Raw genomic sequence first — 20951 nt, forward strand, 5'->3', positions numbered from 1 at the left:
GCTACTGTTTATCTGGCCTTTTGCTTTCCCTGTCTCATTAGCAGGTAGCCAGTAATCCCAAGGCCCTCCTGGGCAGCTGAGGTCCAAGCTACTATCACAGTCCTGAGTGTCTTTGAAGACCCATGGGGAGTTACTTCCACATAAACACAGTTGACATCAGGCGGGAATGCTGCAGATCCATGCCCCCTTGCCTAGAAGTAAGCCCTCTTGACCACAGTGCAGCCTACTCTGAAGCCAACTTGCATTGGCCAGCAGCTGCAGGGAGAAGCTTCTGTTCATCCCAAGACAGCTTTTGCAGCTGACCAAAGTCTGCTTAGGAACTGCAGTTGGACTCCATGTAACATCACTCCAGATCGGCAATTCTCTTGGCAGGGGATTTATAGGAGGGATATCTAGAGATGGCTCTTCTCCCAGGATCCCCCTATTAGCTCAGTCCTTTACAATGTCTGATCTGCAAGATACCTTGGGAGAGAGATCACATTTCCTCAGCACTAATATTTGCTATCTGGAACAGTACAATTTTTTCCCCAGTCAACATATCTGTTGCTTTTACAACATAGCTGTGCAGGTGACACGAGTACCAAATGAACTGTGTGTGAGCATGACACAAACAATGACAAAAAACAAAACCCTCCTGCCATGCATGCACCACTTTGGAAACCTTGTGTAAGGTCCCAGGTTCTGTCCCTGGCATCTCCAGTTACCATGACGTAAAAGACCCTCTGCCAGGCCTCGAGAGCCGCTGCCAGACTGAGGAGACAATAGTGACCTGGATGGACCAATTCTCGGGCTCAGTTTAGGGCAGCCTTCGTTCAATTGCGGCGTCATGGCGGTTTTTGGAGTAGTGTTGTCACCAGTGGATTTGGGGTGGGGGTGACTTCCTTTGCTCCTGTGGCTGAGCACTCCTGTAGCCATGTTTTTAGAGAGATTCTTTCCCTGCTGCGAAGCTTTCACACTCGCCCTACCCATCTGCACACCCCTCTTGCTTGTGAATGGGCTTCGGCACCATCATCATTGAGAAGGGACTTTGCTACCAAGACCAGAACATGAATGGGACCACATAGAAGGTCTCATTTTAACTGAGATCTAATTCAAAGTTTACTCAGCAGAGTAGCTGCCAGTAAACATAATTTTCCCCAGAGCTGGAAATCCACACAGATCCAGGAACGTCTAGGTCTGTTTCTGATGCACGTCCATCCACTTACAGGGGAAGTCTTTTGCATTAGCACTGTTTTGCACCTGCCTCAGGTTCAGGCTTTTTTTTCTGGAAAAAATCAATAATGCTAGGAAAAGTGGAAGGCAGTAAGAAAAAAAGACCTAAAACAAGGTGGCTGGACTCAATAAAAGAAGCCACGTCCTCCAGTTTGCAGGATCTCAGCAAGTCTGTTAAAGACAGGATGTTTTGGAGGTCTTTTATTCATAGGGTCGCCAGAGGTCGGAGGCGACTTGATGGCACATCACTCACAGGTTAGGCCTGCTGTTCTAGCTCTTTCTCTTCCCACGTGAAGCAAGAGCCAAGGCTTTTGCAGCCCCCCCCCATAGCCCCAGGCCTTTTCTAAGCCCCTGCTGCAGTGATCTGGTGTCCAGTTCGGGGTTGCAGCTGGCAGAAGAGGAGGGTGGCTGAAAGCAGGAGGTGAAACGAGAGATTGCAGCTGCAGAGTCAAAAGGCATCTGTCTGGGGGCTGCAGCCTGGCAGGCCTAATGCAGGCTCTTCTTCCCATGCAAGATTGCAGGCCCAAACAGAAAGGGGAACCAAATATTCTCACGGCTGCTCGGATCCCTGCCCATGGGGAAGCAATTTTCATTTGCAACTACATTGCACTGGGAGGGTTTGGTTTGGATTTGAGTCATCTGACATTTATACCAATTGTGTACCAGCAGACAGGACCAGCAGTCTTCTGCAATATCTTGTCTATATGTTCTTCTGCCAAAGATTTACCAAGGGCGTGGCCCTTACCCTCTGCTCCTCTGCCCTGCTTCTCTCTTTACATAAGGAAAAGCCCTGTCGTGTTTGCAAGGCGCTTGCTTTCAAGCAGTACCTATGCCCAAACAACCCAGCAGGGCTCCCACTCAGTATGCAAGTCTTCTTCTTCTGGTTTGGGGAAGAATGATCAGTTGCCTGCCTGCCTGCCTCCTCTTCTAAAATGCTGCTGTCATATGACATCTGCTTAAATGCAGTTTGCAAGGCAAAATACGCAAATGCATATTTGCGTATGAACTGGTTTTGCATTGTGTACTGCAGTGAAACGATTCCCTTAAGCTATCTCATCTGTAGATGTACAAAACCCTCTTACCTAAACCCTTTTGCACTTGAGTTTCAGGAGTGATTGCTTGCATTTCTTATCTCCATTCCCTAGAAGTGCTGACACATAGTTTACCAGGTGTTCATTGAAAAACTTGCTGGAAAGGCAGAGGAACTTGGTAGCTGTTCACATTCCCTCGAAATCAAGAGAACTCGCCCTGATCCTACAGGCCCACTGAATTCAATGGGACTTATTTCCAAGTAAGTGTGGCTAGGATTGCAACCCCACAGCCTGATTCTATGCTGTGTTAAGGAAACCTACACTCACTGAAATAAATTAAATGTGCCTAGCATTGCAAAGGCGTGCATCCATAAACACAAACCACACACTCAAGCACTAGAACATAATTGATTCCAGTGGGGCTTTAGTGCAGCTAGATCTCTGCATAGTAAACAGGGTTGCCACCTGGCCAGGAGAAAAATGCCCTGTCTTTTTAAAAGAGGCTGAATGTGTACCTTTACGTAATGTGTGGAAATGGGCAAGCTTTTCATGGCATGGAGGTGCAGAACAACACCTGGTATTGGCTGCTGATCAAACTGCTATTAAAAGGCTACCCAGCTTAGTGAGACTCATTCAATAGTTAAAGATGGGTAGCCATGTTAGTCTGTCTGTAGCAGTAGGAAAGAGCAAGAGTCCAGTAGCACCTATAAGACTAACAAAACTTGTGGAAGGGTATGAGCTTTTGTGAGTCACAGCTCACTTCTTCAAATAGTCTTATAGGGTGCTACTGTTAGTCTTCTAGGTGTTACTGGACTCTTGCTCAGTTCAATAGTTGGCAGCCTTATTAATAAGAGGGGACCAGAGGCCCCTTAAGGACTAACCAAGTATATCCCAACCCAAGCTTTACTGAATCAGAGCTTTTACCTTATTGGATGAATCTGATAAAGTGAGCTCTGACTCGGGACATGAAACCTTATCCTAGAATAAATGTTATCATCTTTAAGGAGCGAATAGACTCCTCTTTTATTTTGCTGCTACACATTAACTACCTGCGCATGCTTACTTGGAAACAAGTCCCAGTGAAAGCAATGGAAATGGCTCTCAGGCATCCAATTGTCATCTACAGCCTAAGCCAACATTTGTTGGTACAAACTAGAAAAATTTAGCTTGCCAAATCTGGGCTCCGAGAGATACAGCATGAAAACAATAAATACAGGACCTTGTTGCTTAGCTACCCAGCTGCTCCCTCTCCTGCCTGGCCGACCCAGAGCTTTTCAACACGGCTTCTGAAATAATATACATGATTTTGCAAGTTCCACTCTATCAGCGATTGATCCATCTCACTCCTTGGGCCCCAAGAGAGTCTGCAGCACTTTGAGAGTCACCTCCCGAAGCCATCATCTGATTGCATTTAATTCATTACTGGGGCGGGAGGGGGGCGGTGCTGAGGGTAACAGCAAATAGAAATAGGCTAAGCTTGAAATGAGACTCTTGCTCCCCCTGCTGGCCACTCTGGGGAAATGCATGAAAATAGAGACAAAGGGCTCACCTATTCTAGATATTCTCTTTCTTTTTAATGAACGTAAATAAATTAATGAAGAGCTATTTAGCAGAAACATTCTGTGGCAAATGCCCTTTCAGAGAGCTGACACAGCTTCAGAGAGCTGAGAGCTTCCTACCACTAAGTTACTGCTTGCTGCTATCAGGCAACGGATACTCAGTCTAAAGAACAACTCCAGATCACAATCTGCGTTTGTTCTCTGCCGCACTGGAGCTTGAGTCAGATCAGTTTTGGTTGAAAATATGATGTCAGCATCCAGTTTGGACATGATTTCTTAGCAGATTGATCCAGTTGCCCTTCCCACTCCAAAGAAGGCATTAGAACTAAATGCTGTCCTCCATGCCTTCTCTCTCCCTTATAATAGGCTCTTTATCTGTTCACCTAGAAAGACAACAGTGCTGAAGGGATCCTCCTTCCCACCCAGCCTCAAGACTCCTGGCAATGCATTTGTTCAATGAAGTACTAAGGCAGAGATCCACACTCGCCAGAAGAGACAGAGTCATATGTATCCAGATCCTCTAGTACTAAGGATGCCTTCAGGTAGGATCATTTTCCTTGGCTGTATTTGCATAGGAAAAAGCACAACGCCAAACACCATGCAAGCCAATTCACTGAATGGAGACACAATGGCTAACCATGAACAGCTACATGGATCCGCACTGATGTGAACAATCATGCAGATTTTAGTGCACGTGTCCCTGCATATGACCTGCTTGTGCTATGGGAGGAGGTTGCCTGGCCAATCCCTGTTAAAAAACAAAGCAATCCTCAAGAGAAGAACACCACTGTAGACTGCTTAACTACTCAAACAGGCTGATCAAAGCATTATTGCTATGGACTTGGGAACCCATGAAGCCGCTGAATATCAGATCGAACCATTGGTCCACCTAGTTCAGTGTTATCTGTTCTATCACCAGCTCTCTGAAGTCTCAGAGAGAGAAAGTTCCTTCCCTGCACCCGCACGCTGAAACCTTCTAAATGGAAAGGTCAGGGATGGAAAGTGGACCTTTAGCATGGAAAACAGGCATGTGACCACTGAACCACAGGCCCCCTCACCTCATTGCTTAATTGCCTAATCAGTTTGCTTGGAGAGTTCTAGAGGCAGAGGGAAACAGGCAGCAGAACCGTCAGACCCAAAGCACTCACTTGCAATTGTCCCCACTGACCACAGCCAGCATTGCCCAGCAAGCAGTTTCAGCATCAAAGAGGAGTCTGTCCAGGACTGCATGGAGGGTTCCTCCAATGATTCGGTTGTGTCATCCGATTGCTGCTCTCCCTGACTGACCCGCCACTCTGCCCCCCATCTGTTAAACAACAGGACAGAAACTCAATTTTAAAAGCCTTTAAATTCCAGATGGGCGATTCCAGATGGTAGCCATGTTAGCCTGTAGCAGCAGAATAAAGCAGGAGTCCCCCAGCATCTTAAAGACTAAAACAAAAAAACCTATTCTAGGATTATGAGTCAGAACTCACTTCATGCAGCCGATGACGTGAACTCTCTGACCAATGCTTATGCTGGAATACATTTGGCCAGTCTTTAAGGTGCCCGTGGAGTCCCAATTTCTTGGGATTCCTTTCCTGTAATTACTATAGGACCAACCACTTGCTTGATTATGGCTATTGGAGAAAGGACATTCATTGCATCAGGCCCTGGAAACTTTGTGCAGTAACAACTAACAGAGTCTTCAAACGGCCAAATGAAGAAAATCCTCCCCTGAATGTGTGTCTGCTAAAGCACAGCAGCATGCAGTAGCAATTCCCCTAAGCAAGGCTACCCCTACCTATTACAAGGGCGCCCCCCACATCCCACTGTCAGGCAGGACCTGTTTTTCCCGTACTTCTTCCTATCCTTGACTTGGAGTCCTCCCTTTCAGCAGTGATCAGCGCCACCTCGTGGCTGCAACTATAAACGCCGCCTTGGGAGGAAATCAGCCCGTCCTTTTTGAACAAAATACGAGGGCATATAACAGCCCAAAATAATCGTTTGAAACATTGGTGGGAACCTTCAGCTACTCAAGAACCAGAAGAAAGAAACGCAGTTTTGGCAACCCCCCATGAATGTTCTCAGAACTTCAGGAAGAAAACCGCCCCAGCACCTCCTGCTTGATCTGTATCAGAACAAGATCCGAGTCCAGTAGCCCCTAAAAGACCAGTGAGATTTTCCAGGGCAGGAGCTTTCGAGAGTCACGCTCCCTTCGTCAGGTGCGAGTAGGAATGGAGTTCCCTGAGCCCTGATATCCCAGTCAGATGGGGGGAGGAATGGCAAAGAAGTGGGTCAGGATGCAAAAGTGCAATGCAAAATGCAATCTGCCTGATCAGAGCAGGAGAGGAAATGCAGAATATTAGCATCTGTTGTGAGATCCCATGTCCCTGTTCAGAAGAGAGGTGGGGGATTGTTCTGAATTTGTGAATGAACTCAACTTCAGCAATCTGACGTTGTAATCTCCTCTTGAAAATTCTCCGTTTGAGGACTGCCACTCTTAGGTCAGTAAAGGACAGCCCCGGAAGATTAAAACGTTCTCCCATTGGCTTTTAAGTGTAGTACTTTCTAATATCAGATCTGTGTCCATTTATTCAACCCACCTGAAACTGCCTGATCAGTGAGCTCAATTGTCAGGAGCTCCAAACAGATGATAAAGTGCAGAGGGGCTGAGAGAGAGCCCCCCCCCCGCCGTGCAGATCACTAAGCTGCTCCTCAAGAGTCATTTCCCACATCTTTCCCCCTGAAGCTCCTGGGCTAAGCAACATGGTGCAGGCAGATGCTGGAGCCAGCTGGGAGGGGGAAGGTTTGTCTGGCTCAGCAGAAAAGATCCGCTCTCAGCCCTTTGCTTCTCCTGGCAGGAGAGGCTCTCCTTCTCCCACAGGACTCCCTGACAAACTGTTGGAGCCCAGAGCAGATGTCAGCAAGTTCACTGCTGCAGCCCCATCTCCCTTCTTCTCTTTCCTGGTCCCATCTGGCACCCAGAGGTCCCACTCAGCTCTCACCACAGACCTCATTGCCAGCAGGAAACACCTTTTTCCTGCCCCCTTAACATGGGGGGGGGGCTGTTTTTCAACAGGAAAAATACTTGATCTCAGCAAGTCTATTTATATCCCTATCTTCTCCTACTGCAGGGCCCTTCCGTTTGGACAGAGGGCAAGGCCCCGGTAGCGGCGAATTGAACACTCGGGTCAGCCTGATGCTGTTTTTACTGCAGGCCAGGCCTGGGATTTCCTGGATCGGTGATGGAAGGGATTCCTGACCCACAGAGAGTGGACACCAGCTGCGCAGGGGCAGAATAAACAAAGATTCCCCCCAGGCACTTGGTTTCTGCTGCTTGTTCCAAAGGGAACCAAGGCAGATGGAGCAGCTCTGTACAGACCCCATGGCACAAGGCTCAGGGCTTCGTGTCTCCTGCTTTCAACAGTTCCTTCTACCTCCTCTGCTCCCACCTTCAGCAGAAACTCCAGTGACTCTTCAAGGGTCTCTCTCATTCCCTTGCTGTGGAGGTTGTCACCACATGGCCGTCCTGGGCTTTGGGGGAATAGAAAAGCAAAAGAGACCAAAGCAGGGTGGCTGACAGCTCTCTGAGCTAAGGGACAGCTGGGGTAGCCCTAGCTGCCCAGTTTACATACAGTGCTGCAGTAGGAAGGCATATAGTGGGGGGGGGGGTTCAGTCTCTATGAAGGCAGGCAGGACAGGCCTCAGCAGCCAGGCAGAAACGTCTGTCTCCACAGTAGCAGCCAATGCAATAACATTAGGGTCCGGCTACGCTCCGATATGGTCTTAGAAGTAGTTTCTGTTAAAGTAAAGTACATTCTTATGGACTAGGTTCTTGCAGACTGACTTATAGATTGACAGACAAGATTTTTTCCCACCGGTTACTGATGTTCTCATCAGCGAGAGATTGCTGCAGCAGCTGGACTTGCCTCCTGAGCTAGCTCTGTGGGTCATCTTTTCCCTTCCCTTCTCGGCCATTGTCCTACATCGTTCTAGTGTTGTGTAATTTTGTATTCCTTTTCTTTTTGTTTAAAAGTATTTTATGTTTGTTTTCATTCCCTACAGATTGCAAAGGGAAACATATACAATTAGCCTATAACTGCTTTGTTTCCCATCCAGCTGGGATGTGATTTTCAGGGGTTACACCCGCTGCTCAAGGGATCTTTTTTGCCAGATTTCAAACAGAGGAAAGAGTTCCAGTTTTAGAGATAAACTAAGTTTCTGGTTACATTTCATTTTCCATTCTCTGACAAAATTCTCACCAGGGCTCGAACCTCTCATCCAATGAAACTCCCATTTCAGACAGACAGGGTACCAGTTTTATAGGCAACTGACATGCTGTACTAAGCAAAGTTACCTTCTTCTACACCCCTGGACTTCAACAGATTTAGAAATTTGTCTCTCTTAGAAGGGAATTTGTGGAGGCATCAGTGCCTGCCGAAAGGGAGTGTGGGAGAGCCTCCGCCCCACCTTGGCCTTAGGGACAACCTTTCATATCTTGCTTCTTGTTTAGATAGTTAGTGAGTGCTAAGTGGAAGTCACTGCAAAAATAGCCAATTATCTCTTACACACAGATGTTGATCATGTAGCCATATCATTTGCAATGCTCCAGAAGACACTAAATTGTGAGAAGAGAACTAGTTGAGTAAATAGATACTGCTGGGTGGGAGGCTGCTTAGAGCTCTCCCCCAAGTCAACGCATTTGGTTGAATAACTGTTAAGAAAAAGTCTCATCTGCTCCAAGATCTGTCTGACTGTAATGATTGGAAAGGTTCCTTGTCAGTTTCAGTATCTCCTCTCTCCCTCATCTTGAACTTCCTAAACCAGCTAACCAGAATAATGGAAATTAGTGAATATTAACTAATTTTACTAGCTTTTCTATCTGTTTTTGTTATCATAATGATAATAGACAAAGGTCATGCCTCCTTATTGCTCCTCCTAGATCTATCTGCAGCCTTTGACACAGTAGACCACTGTATTGTAGGGAGGGGTCTCAGATGCTCCGCTAATGAGTTAGGGACCATAGACTTCACCAGTATGTTGCCTTTTGTACTATCTGTTGCTTTAAATACGTGCTCCTATATCAGCCCTAGAATTGCTTATGTTCTGTTCCAGCATTTCTTCAACTCTGTATTGGATTCTTGCTAGTGTTATGTCGTTGTAAACTTGTGTTTATTTACCCTATGGCATTGTTTATGAAATTTTCCTTGATACTGACTGGACTACTCTCACACTGTGTAATCCACCTTGAGTCTCAGTGAGAAAGGCAGAGCATAAATGGCATAAATAAAATAAGTAAATAAATAAAATAAGTAATTAGATGTTTATGTTGTTTCCCTCAGTCATTCATCAGTGAATGCACACCCTTCCATCCTTGCAGGCACTCACCACTGACAAACAAATCCCCGCTTGAAATACTCCTGTGCTGAGTCTGTCTGAAATGGAAAAGCATACTTAGCCTTTCATTTCGCTTTCTCGGGTCTGCTTCCAGGAATCCACCCCAGGTCCTTGCCAGCTTAAAATGGAAAGTGTATTTCCATGTTGCTTAGGCAGGCCAAATAAGCTTGCTTACCTTTTGAGCATTTAGGACGGGATAATCAATAGTGGATGCAGGAGTGGGAAAGAAGCTCTTGCTGCACAAAGACTGTTCTTCCCTTTGAGCTGAATCAGCAAGATCCCCCCCCCTCTCCTGCAATCTTTCTCCCCTCACCCACCCCTCCTCAGACAGGAACAGCTTCTTGCAAAGTTTCTGCCTTAATTCCATGGCTTAATGCCATCTCTCAGAGTCAGGGTTTTCTCAGCAAAATCCTGTAATGACCACTGGTCCAGGTCCACCATAGGAGTTAACAATAGGACAGAAATTTGCTAAAAGCTCTAGATCCTACATATAACCCTCACCTTCTGAATTCTTCACATCCAGTTACCAGAAGGAATCCCACTAACTGATCAGTCCTTCATCTGTTCAACCTGTATGTCTAAATGTCTATATGCACTTTGAAAGGCTTCAAGAGCAGAAGAAGAAACAAAGGCAATGCTCATTGAAGCCTAAGAGAAGATTGCTTGACAATCAAAGCCACTGGAGTCCAAGTTTGGATACCCAACAGAGAGCAAATGAGAGCTTGCGTGTGTCAGTTCAGGGAGCAGCATGGCGAAGGGAGCGCATAATGGCTGCCACACCCACCATCTGGACACTGCAACACATGTAGGTGGAATGGAGCACTGCAGCAGATTTCCCTGGGTTGAGATCTTAAAGAGAGGCAGGGCAAGACAGTGTTAAATGACAGGGGGATGTGGCACCTGCCCAAGAAGTGGTAAACCAGGCCACTGTGGTGTGGGACTGTTATCTGGGAGATCTCAGGTTCAAATCCCCCCTCTACCATGAAAACGTAATGGGTGACTTTGGGCCAGTCACACCCTCTCATCCTAACATGTCTCACAGGGTTGTTGTTGTGAGGATAAAACAGGGGTGGGGGAAGACTGATGTTGTAAGCCACTCTGGAACATCTAAATAAATATTTGTTAAAATATCCCTATGAATTTTGAGCCTCAGCTTTTCTTCAGGGGGACAATTGTTTTAGAAACAGATTAGCTCTTTGGACATGTTAATGTACATGACTTCTAGACAGATTAGTGCCCCACTCAGAGCAGTGAACAAAGTCAGTTTCATCATTATCCCCAGGATACAGCTGAGGAGCTGAGAAGAGGGGCTTACCCAAGGCTGCCTGCTGTACTCATGGCAGTCCTGGGAGTCGAACTAGCCGGGTGCTGATTCGGAGCCCCGCCACTTGACTGCTATGCTACAGCAGCTACAGCCCCAAATCACCCTCCTAGGGGAAAGCTGGGTAGGAAAGGATTTTTTTTTCAGAAAGCTGGTTTGGGCCTGTTCCTTGTGGTCATCTCGCACAGTCACATGACCACGATGCTGTGCTAGGAGGCGGACTGAGTGGTGCAGCCTGCTTTTGCATCCAGGGTCAGCTCACTCTGGTGCCTCAAAACTTTCACAAGAGGCCTGAGGGTGGGAAGACAATGAAAGGAGGTTGATGTTGCAGATCGGGGAGTTTAGCAAGGTTGCTTCAGGCATGGCCAGCAGTCACCACAATCTGCTTCTTCAACATTTCACATGTCAGTTGCCCCCAAAGTTTTTATTGCTTGCTAGTACCACATTCTGCACTTTGTCTGAAAGCTGAGATAGCCATTCCGAACATCCCCCTCTGAACAATAAGTACTGCCTTATGATCTCAGTGGTGCCCAGGCATCCTGCTAAGAGAGCCGTAGGGAAAAACCCAGCTTGGAAGAGGGAAGGGAAGGACTTGAGGCCTCCATTTATTCAGCGGAGAAATGGAAATGCCAGTTCACCTGCACCACTCAACTGCAACCTGGATAGGGTCGGCATGTTCAAGATGCCATTCTACCAATCAGTACACCAAGACCCCTCTTTGAGTGAACGCTACTGGGGTTTCCTCTATCTGAGATGGCCCCCAAGACAAAATTGTGGCAGACAGCCACATCCCAAAGCCTTTGGGAGGTAAAGCCTACGAGCAACACTATTGGCCGGACAGCTGTGGCAGTAGGGAGGGGGCACTCCCTTCAGGGAGCTGTGCCAAGCTGCTGCCACCTCCAGGCTGCCTCGCCGTAAACAAAGGTCTTGGGTTGCATCTGCTGCACTTTTCCAAGCTCCCCATCCACTTGGCAAATGTGAGTTAATAAGCTTCTCGCTCCCCTTTCCTAGGAAAATGTATCAATTATTTCATTCATTTTTCTCTCTGCTCCTTACCTTCCCTGTCCTGCAGGCTCAGGATGAAAGACCGTAATTTCCCCAACAAAAAAAGTGGGTGAATTATTGTTCCAAAAGGACTCCCAGTGAAGTAGACTTGGAGTAACAAAGACTGAAAGGGAGATTTTCATAAAAATAAGCCATACTCTTCTAATGTGCATGGATTGTAACGGGCTGATCAGGCCCAGCATATTCTCTTTGGCACAGAGGTGGGAGCAGCAAGGAAAGGTCTGTGCCAACTTGCCTTCAGAGGCAGCAATTCGGATCGCTGGTCCTTGGCACACAGTGCATCTCTTCTCCCTGCTGTTTAAATTCTCATCCTTTTGTCTGAGCTTTTCTGCATGCGAGTGGTGGGCTTCCAAAGCAGAGGCTGTCTCTTGCTCAGAACGCCCATGCAACAACCCTTTTATCACAGGCATAACAAAAATGTTCAAGCAGCACAACCCAGCTCAGAGCAAACTGACAGCAACAACAAAAAATATAACCAAAACACAATCTCAGTGCCACAAACTGCCCCCCCCCCAAACGGGGAGTCCGATTTCCAAAAGAGGAATGAGCTGCCATCCTTGCTAGTCAGGCTCCCTCCGTGTGATTTATCAGCTTCCTCAGGAATTGGAATGTCCTTTGATTATTACGCACACACTCTTTCCCCCCTTCGCACGCCCACAACTCTCAGCCTCCTTGGCCCATTTCCTGGTAGACTATTTGCCAGGAATGACTTATCCCCGATGTCATGCTCAGGAGTATCCAGCGGTACACAGACCGCACGGACCAAGCCAGCCTGGAGTGAATATCCTCATGGCCTGAGAAGATGTGGACGTGAAAGGGAGGCTGCAAACTAAGGAAAGCACAACCCCCCCCCCCCCGAGGATGTGTTTAGAACTGTGGTGTCACGCCAAGGAGGTTGCCACCACACCACCAGCATCTGAGATTCATCACCACAGCTAAGCAGCAACAGATCATACCGTGTATCCTGTGGAACGTGCTAAATGGGGGCTTGCGTGCGCCACCCGAGGTGTGTGTGTGTGTGTGTGTGTGAGCTACATACACATCTGGAACTGACCAACCTCTTCATGGGAGAGAAACTCCAGTTTCCACTTAGCACACACCAAGTAGTATCAAGGGCCCTTTCACCCAAGGTGTGGAGATATGGACAGTAAATCTCACCTTGCTTATGAGCATAACTTTATGACACATGAGCCCGTGAGCATTAGCTGGTTGCTTTCACATTTTACATATTTTAAAGACATGCACCTAAAAACATAAATATCCTTCGAGGAAGAAGCATGAGGTGCTTGCATTTCCTCTGCTCAAAGTCCCCCTTTGTGTATTAAGGAGGAAACAGGGGAAAACGGATGAGAAGCATTTCCCCTGTAACTCTGGAAACCACAACAACCCCCAGCTCTGCATGTGAAGGGGGGCGGGGGGGGGGGCTTGAAGACGGACCTGTGCCCCTTGCTGGGCTGGGATGCCCGGTAGCCTTCCCACATTCAGTCCCTCTGCTTCATTTCTACTGAGAGAGCTCCAAGCCCAGAGATGCCTCCCCTACACTGTTCGGGGACGATGGTCAAGGCCGCTCCTGGCTACAGCCCCCAACAGAGGCTACTGTCAAGTGTGGGACGGGCCTTGGAGGCTGTCCTCGGAAGCGGCCGCCCAAGTTCGCCCGCGGTTTCCCCTCAGTCGCCTGTCTGTCAAGGCTGCCCCGGGCCAGACTCGGCTCCGTTTTCTGCCAGTCCGGCCTTAAGAGAAAGCGCGGGGGCCCGCCTCGCCTCGCCTCCCCCTCCCCCCTCCGCCTCCCCGCACAGACGCCCGCCCCCCCAGCAGCTGGCTGGGGCAAGGCAGCCCGCCGCCCGCCCTGCCCTGCCCTGCCCGGCCCTGGCTGTTTGCTTGGCAGCAGCAGCTGAACAGAACGGAGCAGATGGCAGATGGCAGCCGGGCCCCCTCCTGCCCGGCCTCCTCCGGGGCTCCTCGAGGGGCTGCCCGAGGAGGGACCGCGGTGGAAGAGGGGCAGCGCTGCCCGGCCCTGGGGAGCCGCCCGCAGCGCCCCGTCCTGCGCCCCGAGGGACACGCGCGCCGGGCTCGGCTCTCACCTGCTAGGCGGTCGCCGCCTCGCCCATCTCCTCCTCCTCCTCCTCCTCCTCCTCCTCTGCCTTGGCCGTGCCCGGGAAGGTCCGCGCTGCCCGCCCGCCCGCCCGCGGGTGTCAGCCGCTCTCCGAAGTTCCTCCGGCTTGCGGTCCAGGCAGCCCCGCGAGCGTCAGCGCCTGCCGCCCTCCCCTTTTGCCCGCCCGCCCTCTCGCCCTCCGGCCGGATATTCACTTCACAATGGGGACGCGGAAGGCGGCGGCGGCGGCATCCCGAACAAAGTGCCGATCCCCGGGGATGCCGGCTGGGAGGGGCTGTCACGTGGGCCGGCCCCCTCCGGCACACGCCGGCGCTGCGCTGCTGCTGCTGCTGCAAGGGAGGGTGCCAGCCGGGCTGCTGTGACGCGCCCACCCGCCGGCCTCCCTTCTGATGCTTTCTCCAGAAAGTGCGAGCCTGGCAGCCAGGAGGCCGGCAGACTTTCTCATCCAGAAAGGAGCTGGCTAAGCCGTTCCCCTCCCTCCCACCCGCGGCGGTCCTGACAGCTACATCAGACCCGGCGGGCCTTCCCCCTGCCAAGGGCTTGGATTGGTGGCTTTCCTGCTTTCTTCTAGATACGTTTGGAGGGGGGGGGGAGAGGCAGGAAATGTCTCCTCCAGCTGTTCGCTTCCTTCTATTACTGACAACAATGGCCCGCAGAGGCAGGAGTGCGGGGTGGAGTGGGGAGGCTCGATCAGGAAGGCGAGCTCTGGGCTTATTCTTCCCATCCTGCAATTTGTGAACAGACCCCCGATAATTCCTCCGAGCCTTCCCGCATGTCCCTTAAATCCACCCCCACTGCGAAGAAAGGGGGATCTCGCTTCAAGGAAATGGGCGTGCGGTTGTGCGCTTCTTTTGGGGGGGGGCGGAAGTGCTTGATGTGCGCTTCGCCACATCATTCATTTCCTGTCCTAAAGGAAGTTTTGCTAATTTCACTTCTGCATTCAGAAGCCAGGAAGTGAAATTGACTAGGCTCTCTCGGGTTCGCCTGTTGCAGGGAGTCCGGCAAAAGACTATAGAAAGTTGGCAAAAAATACTTTAGCAGGGTTCTGTACCAGATCCAGAGACGGAGATTTTATTTGGAAGAAGTTGCATAAGTAAAGCCCACAGGAGTTCTCAGATCACAGCAGAGGTGGCAAAGCAAAACTGAAGACCGGCTTTGGAGAAAACATGGATTAAAATCCATCAGTCAGGAATACACACATTCTCTACAGCTCAAGAGAGGCAGCCCTGTTAGTCTGTCTGTAGCAGTAGAAAAGAGCAAGAGTCCAGTAGCACCATATCCCCACTCTGCCATGGAAGCTTGCTGGGTGACCTTGTGCCAATTGCACACTTTCAGTCTAACCTACCGGACAGGGATACAATGGAGGAGAGGAGAATGTTGCAAGCCTCTTTGGGTCCCCCTTGGGGAGAAAGGCAAGAGTATAAATGAAGTAAAATAAAACATTAAATGAAATTCCAAGACTTAAACCAGGTGAGTCTCAGATCTTAAGGATGTGCCAATCAGAAGACCAATGGGCAGGCATAGGCCAATGCCAGCATGGATCCTAATTTTGCACAAAGCCAGTACTAGGGCCAGGCCCATAGAAAGGCTTCTCCAGTGCCCAGGCAAATCCAGGCAGACCATCTTCCAATGCTGAAATCACTGGACACTCCTTATCAGGACAGGCAGAGTGTTTCTCTCCTTCTCCTATTCTTCTTCTCTTCCTGGCACTGATCCTCCACTTCTTTCTGTTTGCTCCTGGCCACTCCTTTCTCTGTTTGTAACTGGTCTACCTTCTTGGGTGCTGGTCCTTCCCTGTAGCGCCCTCCTGGCCAGGGAATCCTTTCCCTTTTTGCTCTAAAATCTCCCCTCTTTTGGTTGGTTTTCACTGGGCTAGCCATGTCGGAGGAAAACAAAGAGGACTAAAAGTTACTCTCATTGGCTATTTATGTTAAAGTAATACATGCACAAAGTGAACAGTTTTTGTTGGATCACCAACGTGCACTTTGCTGTTGTGTTGCTGCTATTGAATAGTTTGGTCTTGCTGTTTTGTACTACTGTTTTGCTCCCCCTCTTTCTGTTCTGTATCTGGGTTAGGTCAATAAAGTTACTGGCTTGGCCTTTTGGGGTGGTCAAAGGGGATCCCTCAGAGTTGGGAGGCAATTAGAGGCGGAAATAACCCAAATGCCTTTGGTGATTTTGAGATTTAGTTTATGATTTCATGATGCTGTAAGCTTTTCCCCAAATATCTGTCCTTCTGGTTTGTGTTATAGTGCAGAGCTTTTAAAATTACACTAATAATTTCTGTAAATCCTAACCTACATACTTTTCTGCAATCCTTAATGTGCTTTCAAGGATCCCACAATTCAGTGGGATTGCATTCACATCTTTTGGTAGTTTCGAGATCAGGCTCACCAATCAGCTGAATTTGTCTAATTTAAGCCAACTTAATACAGTGACTTTTTTTTAAAAAAGGAGACCAGGCCTGTTAAAATAGCCTAGCATCAGCAGAGGCAGAACTAAAATGGCAAGTTCAAGCATACTCATTAGGAAATAATTTGCTTTGAAATCAATTGTATTGACATTCAAGTTTTTAAAGAAAATGGAAGCGGCTTGAAAGTCTCTCTCTTTTATTATGCTTGCGCCCACTGGTCCTCTAAGGAGCTTAGGGCAGCGTACATGGAGTTCTTTTACCCTAACAACAACCTTGTGGAAGTGGCAGGTGAGGAAATGCAATTAGTGGTGACTTGCATGAGACCATGTGGTAAGGAAGCTGGATGAGTGAGTTCAAACCCAGATTTCCATAGTCCAAGTCCATAGTCCACCAGTGCATGGAGGCTTCTGCCAGCAGTAGAGATTTCACTGAGGCAAGAAGGGCCATTCCAACCACTGCCTTTTCACTGCAGCTGCCCATTTCACATAGTTTTTTTTTGTCCGTGTTGGTCCACCAACCCCCTGGCACTGCCTTTTTGGTACACACGTGCCTTCTGGGGAAGGAGATCTGACTCATTAACTCAAACTTTGTCAAAGCAGACAAGAGATAGGGGCAGGTGCTGAGTACAATGAAACAAAGCCTATACGTTCATATCATTTAAGCCCAGATTTATTGCAGGGCTGCTTAAAATGTGTTCCACTGTGGCAGCCAATCCAGATGAAGTCACTGTTCCTTCTAGCAAGCTGCTCACCAGACCACTCCAGTCCAGCAGCCTTCTGTCACACAGCTGCTTTCAGGAAGGTGGCTGGTAAAGTTATTCTTGGGTGGGAAAATGTACTGATCTGTGAGATTGTCTTAGTTCACATCCTTTGTCAAACTTTATTCACTGCTTCAAACAGGGCCCAACTGGTCTCATTACTCCAAATTCCCTGAAGGCTGTAATGGAGAGCTCCATGGCAGTCTTTTACTGGGAGAGTCTGGAACTTACTGGTGGGCTGCTGCCCTGGAAGGCCACTGGTATTCAGGGGCAAGTTACTTAGCTTATAGACTGTTTTTCAACTGTAAGACCACAAGGTACCTGAGCCTACCCCCATTACTACTGTTGCAGTGGCCTATGTCCGAGTCAAGAGGACCCAGCAGTGTTGCCAGTGCTCAGCGCAGCTTGTTCCAAAGCTGTTACGCTGTTCTTGTCCACTCCTGGAGAGCTCTGTATAGGACAATGGCTTTGATTCCCACCTGTGTTTCTGCAGGCACAAGGACTTCCACTCATTTAGCACAATTTTCTTGCCTCTCTCCCTCCCTTTCTCAGAAGTCTAAAATGTCACCTGAAATTCTGTTCTTCCCAGTCCCCTGGAGCTCCCCCTACAGGACAATGAATTTTGCAAGCTGTCACTCATGTAGTTGTGTACCTTCTGGGGTTTTCAGAAACGGATACAAGAGCCCTGGGAAGCAAACACTTGCAGAGCTGTGCTAGGGGGCTCATTCTGCAGCTCTTGTTTCACCTGCACCACGTTGGTTTAGTATTCAACATTCTTTCCCATCCAGTAGGAAGTTCTTTCCAGGCTCTTCCTGCATTTGGCAGGGGGTAGGACTAGATGGTCTGCAAGGCCCCTTCCAAACGCTATGACTCTATGCTCTCCTTTCATGGTGTTCCTGCGGAGAGCAATTGTCACCGCACACACCTTACTGACATTGAATCTTAACTTGAATCAGTAAAAAAATTACAATGCCCCTTTAAGGACCTCTATCTTCTCTGGTGACAAATGCATGCCAGAACCTCTCTGAGAGAAACTCTAGTCACATCCCCACGTCAGCATTGGCCTTTCACCCACCACATGAGGAGCACAAGGGATCCTATTGTGTCATATGCTTAGCCTGCCCAGTCCCTGAAGGGTTAGTGATCCGCCAGAATTGCCCACTAGAAAGACCTTTGTGCTGCTTCAAGGCTAAACGCTGGTCTTACCAGTGTCCGTTCCAAGTTAACCTCAACACTGTGATTTTACTGGATAGAGAACTATACACTCAAGCAACCCAAACCACAATACTGAGTATTCAACTCTTCAAATCCTCACGAGGACCAGCAACCATAGTCAGGATAGCTCAGCTTGTCAGAAACCGTAACAGGGAGTTTAAACTTCTGGCCCATGGAGCTACCAAGACTGCCATACCACAGAGCAGGTTGAGCCTTCCAGCAGAAGAGGGACCACCCAAGCATGTGATTCTGTATGCTCGCCATCTGGGAACAGTGTTTTATATAAATAGGATACTGTTTTATGTTTTTAAAATGTATTGGAAAGTGTTGTGACCAGTTCTGAGTCCGCTTGTGGGGAGGGTGGGCTAGAACCCAAATAAATAAATAAACAGAGAGAAATTTAAAATCATATGCACACAAGATAAAAACTATAGATCTTTATGAAAGAATATAGAGACATTAAATCAAACATGCTTGATTCACGGTCTTCATGATATTTCCAAAGACTTCAAAGAGAATGTCTGAAGATGTTCCAGCATGAAACAGGACAACTACCGGACTCTTGTGACTTGTCATCTCCATGCTATTTTTGTAATTATTGTTCATTTTTTTAAAAAAAATCATACTAAAAAGATGACTATTATCTTTGGTTTAATTGTGTTTGTGCAGTTCTGCTTTGTAGCATTTCTAGTTCTGTGGTTGTTGTAACTGCTGTTCCTTGCTTGTTTTGTCTGGTTTGTAAAAAAAAAAAAAAGCAGAGAGAGATGATTCATGATTTCCTTAATATCCACACCCTTTGACCTAGGTGGCCTTCCTCTGAACAAGAGATACAAGAACAGGTTGTTGTTGTTCAGTGGGGAGATGCACTCTCTACACACTCAGAGGCACTCTCATTTTCAGGTCTGAACACCATCACTGAAAATTACTGGGGCTCAACAGTGGCTCATATCATGCCTTCATTTTAATGGGATGGAGATTGGCTAACTTAAGCCCACAGGTATCCTCAGTTTCTTTTGAACAATCTATGTCTTTGCCATTTTTGCTCTGGGGGTATTGCCCTGTTGAGCTCTTGGTCTCCTTCTCCCCGTCTCCTTATGCTTGGATCTTGCATCCCTCTTCCAGCCTTGGGATTCTAGCTCTACATCAAGACTGCCCAGACCCTAACAGGGCATCTTCCTGTCAATTCAGCAAAGGCTGACAGCAGCTGTAGCTATGCAAGTGACAGAAATGTCCGAGATATTTTGAAACTCAAACGGCAGTCCCACTGGCAATGAACATAACAACATCCTAAACCCTCAATAGCTTGCTGCCTTTAATGGTACCCCAGATTCTGCCTCTCCTCACCCAATGGCAGGCTGTCCCTGACGCGTTGTTGAATGCCTTGAACTCCAGTGTGATTTAGATTAGGCTTGACAAGGGGAGACACTGGGCCACTTCAAACACTAAGCATTTCCCACATGGAAATCATTTCTGTTTAGAAAAAAAATATATGAAAACCATTTGCAGACTGTCATGTGAGAAAAAGAACTGGTACACAAGTACACGTTTAGCATTTGGCTGCACGTTCACAAGCTGGAAGCCATGACTGACCATAGATTGCCAATGCATGCCTGCTACACATGATGTGCTGCATGTGGCTTTGCAAGATCTTTCCCACTAGAAAATGTTTTCCATAAAGGAAATTGCATAATGCTTGAAGCAGCTTGCCTGCATTGCCCAGCAAAATAAGCCTGGCAACTTCAACACGAACTCAACAGAAGTCTAAATGCGGTCAAAGCATTACTGTGAAGTCTGATTCTTTAGGACTGGCAAAGAAGGTGGAGAACGGATTCTGAATACAAAGATTAAAAAGCAGAACAACTGGGAGCCCAACTGGGACAAGTGATGGACTCAGATGGACTCAGGACCTGATTCCAGGTTTGACTACTAGACCAACAGAGCAGTCTTAAGCAAAGTTACACCCTTCTAAGACCAGTGACTTCAATGGATTTAGAAGGGTGTAACTCTGCTTAGGAATGTACTGCGAAAATCCAAAAACACAATAGAGGAGTACGGACTTCCTGTTCCGTCAAACTCTCATTCTCATTCTTCTACCTTAGCTGGAATAGACTGAACTTCAGCTGTTAATAGCAGAAAAAAGAAAACAAAAACATGAAATAAAGGAGAAAGCCTTGATATCTAAACCAGATGCCACATTTCCATGATTTGGTCCATGCCAAAGAAATACCAAAGCAGAATGACATCTTTACTGGCTCAACCCCAAAGTGTGTGGTTACAGTGACATCTGCTGACCGCCTGTGCTCACTGCAATAATCACATCTTGGGGCTGGGTAGGGGCAGATGAGGACATCTGGTAGCCTTCTAAAGGTGGCCACTTTTATTTTGACAGATGCCACAGCCTGCTTCCTCTGGTGCCGTCAGATTTCGCGTTGCTGGATGCTTGGAGTCTTTGGACATCATGCTTAGTGAGTTTCTGCAGATTATTCGCATGGCATCATCATAAACAGGATCACACCCTTCCAAGCCTACTGAAGTCTTAGAAAGCTTAGAAGGGTTTAGGACTGTACTGTTTCTGCTGCAGATGCACAGCACTGGCCCTGCCCAAATTGGTTTAGGCAAAACCCTCTCTCACCAAGCCAAGGATCCATCAGCTTCCCTGCTATTTCCCAGTTTTCCATCAGTGCTCATTTAACATAGTTTAACATTTTGGGGGAGAGTTGACTGAAACAAGTCAACAAGATAGGCAGGACAAGGTCTGCCACCTACTCTGACCATCTATTTACAAATCAGTTCACATACTTCCACCAGGTCTTAGTAGCACTTAGCAGGGCTTTCTTAAGAAGAGGGCTGGTGAAGTGAACATGGTCCCTTCTGATCTGTTCTTCA

At 47.9% G+C, this 20951-nt stretch overlaps 1 protein-coding gene across 1 annotated transcript in view; it reads right to left on the bottom strand.

The window, feature by feature from the left end:
* Positions 1-13713, bottom strand: part of NAV1 (neuron navigator 1) — a 369442-nt gene extending 355729 nt beyond the window's left edge. The window contains exon 1 of the mRNA XM_054979896.1: positions 13649-13713. The gene's annotated coding sequence lies outside the window, so the exon portion shown is untranslated. The remainder of the gene's footprint in view (positions 1-13648) is intronic.
* Positions 13714-20951: the final 7238 nt, after the last annotated feature.

Source organism: Eublepharis macularius, chromosome 5, assembly GCF_028583425.1.
Source record: "Eublepharis macularius isolate TG4126 chromosome 5, MPM_Emac_v1.0, whole genome shotgun sequence".
In the NCBI taxonomy this organism is placed as follows: Eukaryota; Metazoa; Chordata; class Lepidosauria; order Squamata; family Eublepharidae; genus Eublepharis; species Eublepharis macularius.